Genomic DNA, 14,097 nt, shown 5'->3' on the forward strand with positions numbered 1-14,097 from the left:
TCTTTTTTTAATGTAAAGTGCTTTCTTTACTCTGAGTAAATTGTTTTGTCTAATTTACAATTAAGAGTTAAAGTGTTCAATCAGTTTTTCTTCATATTTTTATTTTATTATTTAACCAACATTTTCCCAGCATAACTTTATTACTGCATTGATTATTTCTACACCTTATTTTGTTGCACTTGTTCTGCAGTGAATTATTTTCTTTTATTGTTATCTTTATACATTATTATTCTCAGTTCATTATTGTTTGAGTCCTGTTTTTCATTTTATTATTTTTCCTCATGTTGTCTTTGCATTATATTTTAATTTTGTTTATGCATTCTTAGAAAATATTTAAACTTCCCAGTTATCTCGTTGCATACAATTTAGTGATTTTATTTTATACTTTTTACATTGATTTACAATTTTATTAATTAATTTCTTTATTAGCAAGAGTACAGACAGCTCATTTTGCATTTAATTCAGTCTCCAGTAATATTTTTTTACTTGTAAATATAAATGTAATTTTTTTATCTTGTCCAGCAGTCCTTTACATTGAGTTGTCCTTCCTCTTGCAGTGTATCTTAGACATATTTTTTTATTACTTCTGCAGAATTAGTTGCATCTCTTTTATTTCAATTTTAACATTTTATATCATTTTTTATTGTTCATTATTTTTGCCTTATTTGTTCTCGTGCAACTTCTTTGCCATTATGTCTCACATACCGTCAAGTGATACTTTAGTGAATGTCGATACTCAGACCTCTCAGGCTACTGCTGCTCCTGTCATCAGTCCTCACAGTTCCTTATCGACTGACAGACCGACCCAGACACTGAAATACTACAGTTTTACTCGTGATTCCCTTGATGCGTTACCTTTATTCAATGGCCATGTACATAGTCTTGAAGCATGGTTTACTGCCATTCGTTCTCGTGTTAATGCTCTAGTTGAAGGTCCTCCTTCAGAGGAAAGTCTTATCAGACTTGCGAAAGAAGCTCTTCATCGATCCCCTGCTGCTGTTTACGTTGTTGATCTCCTTGATATGCGAGACTTCAGGAATCTTACTAAGTGGTCACAATATGAGGAACTGATTCGTTCTTTCTTCGTACCAGTAAAAACAGCTGATCCATATGTCGTTCTTAGGGAACTAGTGAATGCTACACCCATAACTAATGAATCGTTGAGTGCATTTGCTGTTCGATTAGACAAACTTTTATCATCATTCATCAATGCTGTCCAGTCCTCAGCTTTTGTCCCTGATGAGGATAAACCATCCACAGCATCGTTTGCTAAAATAGCAGCTTTTGGAGCAATCAAAGAACTAATGACGCCTGCTTCCGTGTGTGCTTATGAGGCTAATCCTCCAACTGTGACGATGGAACCCCTTACAGCCCTAAATCATGTACGTTCCTTGTGCCCCCAGGGTACTTTCCCATGTATCAAAAGTAATTTCACACCTATGCCTCAGTCTGCACCACCTATTGTTTGCGCCTCAGCGACAAATCGTGATTGTCAACCATCTCAGCGATCACCAAGGACCAGTGTACAGAGTCATTATAAACCTCGTAGTATTCATAGTACATTCAGTAACCATAGTCAGCGGACTTGTTACAACTGTGGTTTCCGTGGCCATATTGCAATTAATTGTCCTGATAGTCACCCTAAGAGGCATCGTGCTGATGATGAGTACCAGTCAGATCTTCCCTACTGTACTTATCATAGAATACATGGACATGACACATCTGAGTGCAATGCTCTCTACAACCTTCAGTACTCTAGGTCTTTCCGTGGCCGTTCCAACCGCAGAACCCATAGAGGAAACAGACATCGTGGTTCTCAAAATAACCAGAACCAGGCTCATTCTTCCAATTCGGGGGAATTCGAGCGCCCCAGTCAAACCGTCCCATGGTGACAGTAGGTGATAATGAGTACACCATCCCCGTTCACAATTCCTTTGAAGCCTTAAGCAGTCTCGAGAATGACAATCCTGCTGATGATGTTGCTTCACATGTCTCTGACATAGATGATTTTGGGGATGAAGTGGAACAAATCTTTGCTGATGACAATCCACCTTTTTGTTTGCACATAACTTCCAATGCAACCATAGGCCCTATAGTGCAAGCATCTGTTCATAATGCACCCATTCATTTGTTCATGGACTCTGGTGTGCAAGTCAATATTATCAGGTCTAGTTTGTTTAGGGATAAGCAGTTACGACATGTCCTTCTCGTAGAACCGACTCATGTGTCCTCCCTTAGTGGAGTAGCTGGTTCTCACCTGCGTGTCCGCCGTCGGACTTCCCTAACTTTTTCTATCCAAGGTAGAGACTTCACTGCTTCCTTCCTTGTTGTCAACCAGATTACTTTCCCTGGTGACCTTCTACTAGGATTTACTTCCATGCGAGACTTACGCATTGTGCTCGACCCTTATCCATGGCATGCCCAAATTGATGACTTGATCGTACCATTTTGGGGTTACCAGCTTGGATCCGAGATCTGCCATACTGCCGCAGAGTACGACATTCGAATTAAGTCCTTACAGGCCAGTGCATTTTCCAGTAGCGTACCCAAGCGGTCAGGCACTGATGATCCTGTCACTCCTGTCTGTGTTCCTGCAACTTCAGACTGACCTTGTTCACTATCCTTACCCTGTTCAGGTAGAGGATGAGTTGTCACCTGACCAGTGGGTCGGTGCTACTGGGGAGACCTCATCCACTTCACTGGATCAATCTGTTCCACCAGTTGAGGAGAAAGACATAGCTCCCACTGACTTCCCAGATGAAGTCAAGCATTTGTTGACTCTGTTGAACAAACGTCGTAAAGCCATTGCCTTACCAGGTGAGAAGATGGGTATAACGAACTTATTGTCCCATCGTATTCCACTTGAACCTGGTACTAGACCTATCTATATACCTGCGTACAGAATGCCTCATTCACAAGTTGCTGTTGCAGAAGAATTGATCAATCAAATGCTTGATGATGGAGTTATTGCACCTAGCAATTCACCTTGGAATGCACCCTTGATCCTAATACCTAAGAAGGATGGTACTTGGCGCCCAGTGATTGACTTTAGGAAGTTAAATGCAAAAACTATTCCAGATCGCTTCCCACTCCCTGTACTGGGTGATCTTTTACGTAACATCAGAGATAACAAAGTCTTTTCAACCCTGGATTTGTTACAAGGGTTTTGGGAAGTCCCTCTTCACGAGGACAGCCAAGAGATAACTGCATTCTCCACTCCTACAGGTCATTATCACTTCCTCCGTATGGCGTTTGGATTACGATCCTCCCCTATCACATTCTCAAGGGTCATGACTAATATCTTTAGAGGTCTCATAGGTAATGCACTTATGGTGTACTTAGATGATGTAATCGTCATGTCTAAAGACGTGGATACACACTTGAAAAGACTTGATGTAGTACTTGGTAAGCTTGAAGAAGCCAATTTAAAGATCAAACTGTCTAAATGTCAATTTTTCAGATCAGAAATTAAGTTTCTTGGTCACGTAGTCACTCCTAGAGGGGTTACGACTGACCAAAGTAAGGTAACTGCAGTACTAAATTTTCCAACACCCAAAACTGCTGATGCCATAAGATCCTTTGTGGGCTTAGCAGGTTTTTATAGATCTTTTATTGCCAATTTTTCTTCCATAGCTGCTCCTCTAACTGAGTTGCTTAAGAAAGATGCTCCTTTCGTTTGGACCTTCCGTCAAGAAAGAGCATTCCAAACTCTAAAAGCTAACATCTGCTCCAATTTTCCGAGCAAGAAGCTTTAGCAACAGTATGGTCTTTAAAGCACTTCCAAGACAGTTATCAGTACTCTGTTCATGTCTTGACAGACCATGCTCCACTGATACCTTTATTCCAGAACAAACAACCTACTGGAAGGTTAGCCAGATGGACCTTGGCTATCCAAGAGTTCAATCCCACCTTTGAACACTTACCTGGCAAGTCAAATGTAGTCGCAGATGCCTTATCGCGACATGTTAGTATAGTAACTGCAGACCCTCCATTTAGTGCTGAGGATGTAAAGAATGCTCAACGAACAGATCCCATGTGGTCTGGTGTGATTCGATCCCTGCTCCAGGAAGATCTTATTCTGACTGTGAAGCCACCAGCACCCATCAGTGACTTTGTCATGAATCAAAAATTACTGTATCGAACAGCCGAGTTGGGTACTCCTAGCAGAAGAGTTAACCAGTTAGTAATTCCACAGTCACTAGTGAATGTAGCCTTACAGCTAGTTCACGATGTACCAGGTGTTGCACACCCTGGTATGGATCATTCAGTAAAACAAGCCAGATTGAAATACTTTTGGCCTCGTATGGCAACTGATATTTCTGAGTATGTTAAGAAATGTAGTGTCTGCATGCAACATAAAGGTAATGCTAATGGTCCTAATCCAATCCAAGTGTATCCAACTACTAGCGAACCGTGGGAAAGAGTTGCGCTAGATTTGTTAACTAATTTCCAATGTTCCCTCCAGGGCAACAAACATCTATGTGTTATGGTAGACCATTTCACCAGATATTGTGAGTTAGTTCCTATTGCAGATAAGACTGCCGAGACAGTAGCTAAAGCATTTAAAGAACGCATTATCTGCAGGCATACCACCCCTAAGTCCCTAGTAACAGATAATGGTGGTGAATTCTGTAATGAGATTCTTGAAAATTTGTGCACCTTGTACAAGATCTCTAAATCCACCATTGTTCCTCATCATCCTGCCAGCAATGGGTTAGTGGAATGTACCAATAAGAAAGTACTTGATGTCTTGAGAGCCACTATCAATCCCAACAGTGAAACTTGGGATGAAGTTATACCTGATGTGCAGTGTGCTATAAATTCTGCTTACAATGTTTCTATAGGTGACACTCCACATGGTACGGTGTAGATAAACGTTTGCCTTATGAGTTGCTATATTCTAATCCGAAACCAAATTACAACCCTGATGATTTCATAGCAACTCGTACCAGCTTAGCTCAAAGTGTTTTTAGAAGAATCCGTGAAACACTTCATAAATCAACAGCAGAATTTACAAGAGTCGCAAACACTCGAGCAAAGCCATCCAAAATCAAAGTAGGTTCGAGAGTTATGCTGACTAACTTTAACAAAATGTCTGCAATGCCTAAGCTTTATCAAAAGTTTGTTGGTCCTTATCGAGTAGTTGAACATATCACTGGTAATAAGTATAAGGTTAGAGAAATTAGCACTGGTCAGTATAAAGAATCGCATTTAGATCATATGAAGTTAGTATGTGATGATAATGATGTTCCAACCCAGACTAATGTGACAGACTCTGACAATCCTCCTGATCCTGTACTCTCTACCTCTGATACTCCTTCAGACGATCAACCTGAATGTCGTTATTCCCTACGTACACGACAGGTATTGAGAAATCCTCAAGTATCATTTGTAACTACCAATTCAGATTTGCCTCAAATACAGCATGAGTTAGCCAGTGCTACAGAGTTTGATCCTCCCAGAGATGACACCCATTCTGCATGTCAATCTCACCCTAGCAGAGTTGGGGTTAAATGTAAAAAACCTGTATAGATGAATAATTACAGTATCAACTTATCAGTGTTCAAGAATTTTTTTTTTTGTGTTCACGTTCTCTCCGAATTCTGAGAATTAACAGTCTAGATGTGAGTGCACCGAATCTGCTTCTGTTAAACACTTCTTTCTTTGTATATATTTCTTCCTCAGAATCCGTAGATCACATGAATACAGATCGATCGATCAAATTGTTTTTATCACTTCTATTGTGTAATCTCAACGTTGAGTTTCAGTCGAAGAGTTGTGCTATATTATACCTTGTATTGCATTACAGTTTCAATTATGTAAGCTTCCATTCCAATATTCTACTTATGTATGTTATAATGTTCAATTGTTGTGTACTTTGACATTGTATAGAATCAGCCCAAGCCGTACACCTGCCGTCTCTAGCTTGTATTAGTTGTATGTCGGGACGACATATGTTAGCGTCGCCGAGCTCTCAGTAGTAGTACCAGTTCCTAGTAACCAGTTACCAGTAACCAGTGTACCAGTAGATGACTCACTACCAACCGTCTGTGTGAATCATTGACTGTATTCATATTGCTGCTGACCATAGCAGGATTTCAAACATCCTCACCCGTAGGCACTCATGGGTTAGTCAGAGGTAGAGAGCAGAGAGAGGCAGGTCGGCTGTTGGCGCTTTCCATACTTCCCGTTATATATTATACGTACTACCAGCCTATGTGAGTATTCTTACCCTATCCACGTATCGAAAACCACTCATGACACCACCACTACTACCACCACTACTACTACCACCACCACTACTACCAGCATTACCACCTCCACCACCACTACCACAACCACCACCACTACCAAACCTTACGGTTTCGGTCTAGTCAATCAGGCTGTTGGTGCTTACGGCACACACTGTTACGTCAGCACCACAGCTTAGATGAGCAACAATGGTTACAAGCAATATGCCAAGTCGCACTTGAAGACAGTCAAGGGTCTCTTGGTAATTTAGCTTATGGACGGTACTGAAGAACCTTGTTCCCCTCACACTTACTAAGGTACCTTTGTCTTTGTTTTTATTCAGCGGGGTGTTTTGCACCGTTTGTAGACCTTGTTCTTATGGGGCCTGATTTCGGTGTGCGAATCTGGAACCAATCCCTCTGGTTATTTCCAATTATGGATTATGATTTACTTTTCATTTCAGGGAGCAGAAAGACTTACATCCAGCAGAAATAAATGAACTGTAATTAGCGTAAAAACGCCAATCCTATTTGGAAGAGAGATTGAAGAGGAATCTGCCAAATTACTCCGCACTATTTGTTGATCATCCAGACTACTGTGCTGACGTAGGAGTGCGTGCAGCCTGAATGACCAAGCCATTAGCCAGGTGGTGAGAGGAGGAGGAGGAGGAGGAGGAGGAGGAGTGCGCAGGAGCAGTGTTGCAGGAACCATCAACAGGTTGACACTAGGAAACACTCTCCACTCACTCCTCTGCCGCTCCTTCCAATGGCCAATTGAAAACAACATGATGTTTACTAGTGACAAATTTAATTTACTTATATAAGAGAAGAATGAAGAACTGAAAATATGCAAAGAAGACAGAACACAGGCAGAGAAGACAGAAAACAGACAGAGAAGACAGAACACAGGCAGAGAAGACAGAACACAGACAGAGAAGACAGAACACAGGCAGAGAAGACAGAAAACAAAGACAGAACACAGGCAGAGAAGACAGAAAACAGACAGAGAAGACAGAACACAGGCAGAGAAGACAGAAAACAGACAGAGAAGACAGAACACAGGCAGAGAAGACAGAACACAGACAGAGAAGACAGAACACAGGCAGAGAAGACAGAAAACAGACAGAGAAGACAGAACACAGGCAGAGAAGACAGAACACAGGCAGAGAAGACAGAAAACAGACAGAGAAGACAGAACACAGGCAGAGAAGACAGAACACAAGCAGAGAAGACAGAACACAGGCAGAGAAGACAGAACACAGGCAGAGAAGACAGAACACAGGCAGAGAAGACAGAACACAAGCAGAGAAGACAGAACACAGGCAGAGAAGACAGAACACAAGCAGAGAAGACAGAACACAGGCAGAGAAGACAGAAAACAGGCAGAGAAGACAGAACACAGGCAGAGAAGACAGAAAACAGGCAGAGAAGACAGAAAACAGGCAGAGAAGACAGAACACAGGTAGAGAAGACAGAACACAGGTAGAGAAGACAGAAAACAGGCAGAGAAGACAGAACACAGGTAGAGAAGACAGAAAACAGGCAGAGAAGACAGAAAACAGGTAGAGAAGACAGAAAACAGGCAGAGAAGACAGAAAACAGGTAGAGAAGACAGAACACAGGTAGAGAAGACAGAAAACAGGCAGAGAAGACAGAAAACAGGTAGAGAAGACAGAAAACAGGCAGAGAAGACAGAAAACAGGTAGAGAAGACAGAAAACAGGTAGAGAAGACAGAAAACAGGCAGAGAAGACAGAAAACAGGTAGAGAAGACAGAAAACAGGTAGAGAAGACAGAAAACAGGCAGAGAAGACAGAAAACAGGCAGAGAAGACAGAAAACAGGTAGAGAAGACAGAAAACAGGCAGAGAGAAGACAGAAAACAGGCAGAGAAGACAGAAAACAGGCAGAGAAGACAGAACACAGGCAGAGAAGACAGAACACAGGTAGAGAAGACAGAAAACAGGCAGAGAAGACAGAAAACAGGCAGAGAAGACAGAACACAGGCAGAGAAGACAGAAAACAGGTAGAGAAGACAGAAAACAGGTAGAGAAGACAGAAAACAGGTAGAGAAGACAGAACACAGGCAGAGAAGACAGAAAACAGGTAGAGAAGACAGAACACAGGCAGAGAAGACAGAAACCAGGTAGAGAAGACAGAACACAGGCAGAGAAGACAGAAAACAGGCAGAGAAGACAGAAAACAGGTAGAGAAGACAGAAAACAGGTAGAGAAGACAGAACACAGGTAGAGAAGACAGAAAACAGGTAGAGAAGACAGAACACAGGTAGAGAAGACAGAACACAGGTAGAGAAGACAGAAAACAGGCAGAGAAGACAGAAAACAGGCAGAGAAGACAGAAAACAGGCAGAGAAGACAGAACACAGGAAGAGAAGACAGAAAACAGGTAGAGAAGACAGAACACAGGCAGAGAAGACAGAACACAGGTAGAGAAGACAGAACACAGGCAGAGAAGACAGAAAACAGGCAGAGAAGAAAGAACACAGGCAGAGAAGACAGAAAACAGGCAGAGAAGACAGAAAACAGGCAGAGAAGACAGAAAACAGGCAGAGAAGACAGAAAACAGGTAGAGAAGACAGAACACAGGCAGAGAAGACAGAAAACAGGCAGAGAAGACAGAAAACAGGCAGAGAAGACAGAAAACAGGCAGAGAAGACAGAACACAGGCAGAGAAGACAGAAAACAGGCAGAGAAGACAGAAAACAGGCAGAGAAGACAGAAAACAGGTAGAGAAGACAGAACACAGGCAGAGAAGACAGAAAACAGGCAGAGAAGACAGAAAACAGGCAGAGAAGACAGAAAACAGGCAGAGAAGACAGAACACAGGCAGAGAAGACAGAAAACAGGTAGAGAAGACAGAACACAGGCAGAGAAGACAGAAAACAGGCAGAGAAGACAGAAAACAGGCAGAGAAGACAGAAAACAGGCAGAGAAGACAGAACACAGGTAGAGAAGACAGAACACAGGCAGAGAAGACAGAACACAGGTAGAGAAGACAGAAAACAGGTAGAGAAGACAGAACACAGGTAGAGAAGACAGAACACAGGCAGAGAAGACAGAAAACAGGTAGAGAAGACAGAACACAGGCAGAGAAGACAGAAAACAGGTAGAGAAGACAGAAAACAGGTAGAGAAGACAGAAAACAGGCAGAGAAGACAGAAAACAGGCAGAGAAGACAGAACACAGGTAGAGAAGACAGAACACAGGTAGAGAAGACAGAAAACAGGCAGAGAATACAGAACACAGGCAGAGAAGACAGAAAGAGAAGACAGAACACAGGCAGAGAAGACAGAAAGAGAAGACAGAACACAGGCAGAGAAGACAGAAAGAGAAGACAGAACACAGGCAGAGAAGACAGAAAGCAGGCAGAGAAGACAGAACACAGGCAGAGAAGACATAAAACAGGCAGAGAAGACAGAAAACAGACAGAGAAGACAGAACACAGGCAGAGAAGACAGAACACAAGCAGAGAAGACAGAACACAGGCAGAGAAGACAGAACACAGGCAGAGAAGACAGAACACAGGCAGAGAAGACAGAACACAAGCAGAGAAGACAGAACACAGGCAGAGAAGACAGAACACAAGCAGAGAAGACAGAACACAGGCAGAGAAGACAGAAAACAGGCAGAGAAGACAGAACACAGGCAGAGAAGACAGAAAACAGGCAGAGAAGACAGAAAACAGGCAGAGAAGACAGAAAACAGGTAGAGAAGACAGAACACAGGTAGAGAAGACAGAAAACAGGTAGAGAAGACAGAAAACAGGCAGAGAAGACAGAAAACAGGTAGAGAAGACAGAAAACAGGCAGAGAAGACAGAAAACAGGCAGAGAAGACAGAAAACAGGTAGAGAAGACAGAAAACAGGTAGAGAAGACAGAAAACAGGCAGAGAAGACAGAAAACAGGTAGAGAAGACAGAAAACAGGTAGAGAAGACAGAACACAGGTAGAGAAGACAGAAAACAGGCAGAGAAGACAGAACACAGGTAGAGAAGACAGAAAACAGGTAGAGAAGACAGAACACAGGCAGAGAAGACAGAAAACAGGTAGAGAAGACAGAAAACAGGTAGAGAAGACAGAAAACAGGTAGAGAAGACAGAACACAGGCAGAGAAGACAGAAAACAGGTAGAGAAGACAGAACACAGGCAGAGAAGACAGAAAACAGGTAGAGAAGACAGAACACAGGCAGAGAAGACAGAAAACAGGCAGAGAAGACAGAAAACAGGCAGAGAAGACAGGCAGAGAAGACAGAAACAGGTAGAGAAGACAGAAAACAGAAGACAGAACACAGGCAGAGAAGACAGAACACAGGTAGAGAAGACAGAACACAGGCAGAGAAGACAGAACACAGGCAGAGAAGACAGAAAACAGGCAGAGAAGACAGAACACAGGCAGAGAAGACAGAACACAGGCAGAGAAGACAGAACACAGGTAGAGAAGACAGAAAACAGGCAGAGAAGACAGAACACAGGCAGAGAAGACAGAACACAGGCAGAGAAGACAGAAAACAGGCAGAGAAGACAGAAAGAGAAGACAGAACACAGGCAGAGAAGACAGTAAGCAGGCAGAGAAGACAGAAAACAGGCAGAGAAGACAGTAAGCAGGCAGAGAAGAAAGAACACAGGCAGAGAAGACAGTAAGCAGGCAGAGAAGACAGAAAACAGGCAGAGAAGACAGAAAACAGGCAGAGAAGACAGTAAGCAGGCAGAGAAGACAGTAAGCAGGCAGAGAAGAAAGAACACAGGCAGAGAAGACAGAACACAGGCAGAGAAGACAGAAAACAGGCAGAGAAGACAGAAAACAGGCAGAGAAGACAGAAAGAGAAGACAGAACACAGGCAGAGAAGACAGAAAGCAGGCAGAGAAGACAGAACACAGGCAGAGAAGACATAAAACAGGCAGAGAAGAAAGAACACAGGCAGAGAAGAAAGAACACAGGCAGAGAAGACAGTAAGCAGGCAGAGAAGACAGAAAACAGGCAGAGAAGACAGAAAACAGGCAGAGAAGACAGTAAGCAGGCAGAGAAGACAGTAAGCAGGCAGAAAAGACAGTAAGCAGGCAGAGAAGACAGTAAGCAGGCAGAGAAGACAGAAAGCAGGCAGAGAAGACAGTAAGCAGGCAGAGAAGACAGTAAGCAGGCAGAGAAGACAGTAAGCAGGCAGAGAAGACAGTAAGCAGGCAGAGAAGACAGTAAGCAGGCAGAGAAGACAGTAAGCAGGCAGAGAAGACAGTAAGCAGGCAGAGAAGACAGTAAGCAGGCAGAGAAGACAGTAAGCAGGCAGAGAAGAAAGAACACAGGCAGAGAAGACAGAAAACAGGCAGAGAAGACAGTAAGCAGGCAGAGAAGACAGTAAGCAGGCAGAGAAGAAAGAACACAGGCAGAGAAGACAGAAAACAGGAAGAGAAGACAGTAAGCAGGCAGAGAAGACAGTAAGCAGGCAGAAAAGACAGTAAGCAGGCAGAGAAGACAGTAAGCAGGCAGAAAAGACAGTAAGCAGGCAGAGAAGACAGTAAGCAGGCAGAGAAGACAGTAAGCAGGCAGAGAAGACAGTAAGCAGGCAGAGAAGACAGTAAGCAGGCAGAGAAGACAGTAAGCAGGCAGAGAAGACAGTAAGCAGGCAGAGAAGACAGTAAGCAGGCAGAGAAGACAGTAAGCAGGCAGAGAAGACAGTAAGCAGGCAGAGAAGACAGTAAGCAGGCAGAGAAGACAGTAAGCAGGCAGAGAAGACAGTAAGCAGGCAGAGAAGACAGTAAGCAGGCAGAGAAGACAGTAAGCAGGCAGAGAAGACAGTAAGCAGGCAGAAAAGACAGTAAGCAGGCAGAGAAGACAGTAAGCAGGCAGAGAAGACAGTAAGCAGGCAGAGAAGACAGTAAGCAGGCAGAGAAGACAGTAAGCAGGCAGAGAAGACAGTAAGCAGGCAGAGAAGACAGTAAGCAGGCAGAGAAGACAGTAAGCAGGCAGAGAAGACAGTAAGCAGGCAGAGAAGACAGTAAGCAGGCAGAGAAGACAGTAAGCAGGCAGAGAAGACAGTAAGCAGGCAGAGAAGACAGAACACAGGCAGAGAAGACAGAAAACAGGCAGAGAAGACAGTGAGCAGGCAGAGAAGACAGTAAGCAGGCAGAGAAGACAGTAAGCAGGCAGAGAAGACAGTAAGCAGGCAGAGAAGACAGTAAGCAGGCAGAGAAGACAGAACACAGGCAGAGAAGACAGAAAACAGGCAGAGAAGACAGTAAGCAGGCAGAGAAGACAGTAAGCAGGCAGAGAAGACAGTAAGCAGGCAGATCATATCATATAACAGAAGAAACGTGAAGAATAATTAGGAAAAATAATGTCCGATAATATGTCATTTAGAGAAATAATTGAACATAATACAGCAAATTAAGAAAAGGCAGGAAAAAATGAGATAGATAATGAGAAGTTTTAAAACAAGAGAAAAAGCACCACTGATAGTACTACCGGATTCACTTGTGCTTCTTGTCAAAGGAAGAAGGATACCTCATAATTAACACATGGAAAATTCTGGAAGGACCGGTCTCAACCCTAACACTGGACTCTGTATGACAAGACTTGGCAGACGGTGCAAAATACCTCCACTAACAAGCAAAGGCGCGACGAACATAAAAGAGAATTCGACGTCAGAGGTCCCCGACTCTTCAACGCCCTCCCTCAGTGAACACGGAAAATTACTAAAAAAACTCTGGTTGTTTTCACGAGGGAACTTAGCAAGTTCTTCTTCCAATCACTGCCTGACCATCTGGGCTGTACTTCGTACGTTGGACTGCAGAGGCCAACAGTAACAATCTGGCTGATCAGTCCTTGATCCACCAGGAGGCCTGGTCTGGGACCAGGCCGCTGGAACGTTGCCATCCCCCCCCATGAAACATCCTTCAAATATCCTAAAGCATGCAAAATCCCGAGCAAAAACCACACCTAGTATCGGGCCCTTCCTTAAAGGAGATATGACCTATACTGACGACAACAGAAAAAATGAGTGAACTACTTAAGTCGTACTACTATTCTATGTTCAGTGAGCCAGTAATTAGTCTAAATCCAAATGAGTTTTTCATGAATGAAACTCAAAACTCTGTCGACAACACCACAATATCTGACATAACCCTGATCCCACTTGACTTTGAAAAAGCCATCGATTGCATGCCCATGCACTCTGCCCCAGGTCCTGACTTATGGAACTCCACATTCATCAAGAACTGCAAGAAACCACCATTTCTTGCCTAGAATATTTTATGCCGGACGAGCCTTGACACAGGATTCATCCCACAATCCTTAAAAACCACCGACATAGCCGCACTCCACAACAGTGGCAGTAAAGCAATCGAAAATAAACTATAGACCGATAATGCCGACGTCTCACATATTTTAAAATCTTTGCGAGTCTTCAGAAGCAAGATTGGTAATTACATACAATCTCAACATCTGCACGACCCAGGGCAACATGGGTTTAAAGCAAGTTGTTCCTGCTTCTGGTAACTGCTAGACTATTACAAGACATGGTCCTGGATGCACTGGAAGACAAACACAATACAGTATACACAGACATTGCAAAAGCCTTTAAGAAATATGACCACATGGTGTAATATTTAACAAAACGCACAACTGAAAAAGTGAACAGAAGAATATTTAATTTTCTAATGAAAAGAACTCGAGTGAAATCAGAGACTCCCACAGTACAAAGCTCAGTTCCTCAAGGCACAAGTACTGTCTGTCCCCTGTTCTCTTTCTCATTCTTTTATCCGACACAGACAGTGGCATACATCATAGCAGTACTTTAAACGAGAAAGCACAAACAATCTGACTGCAAGAAAGGTTAGCTGACATTATTCCTCGCAGG

Source organism: Cherax quadricarinatus, chromosome 13, assembly GCF_038502225.1.
Source record: "Cherax quadricarinatus isolate ZL_2023a chromosome 13, ASM3850222v1, whole genome shotgun sequence".
Lineage (NCBI taxonomy): Eukaryota > Metazoa > Arthropoda > Malacostraca > Decapoda > Parastacidae > Cherax > Cherax quadricarinatus.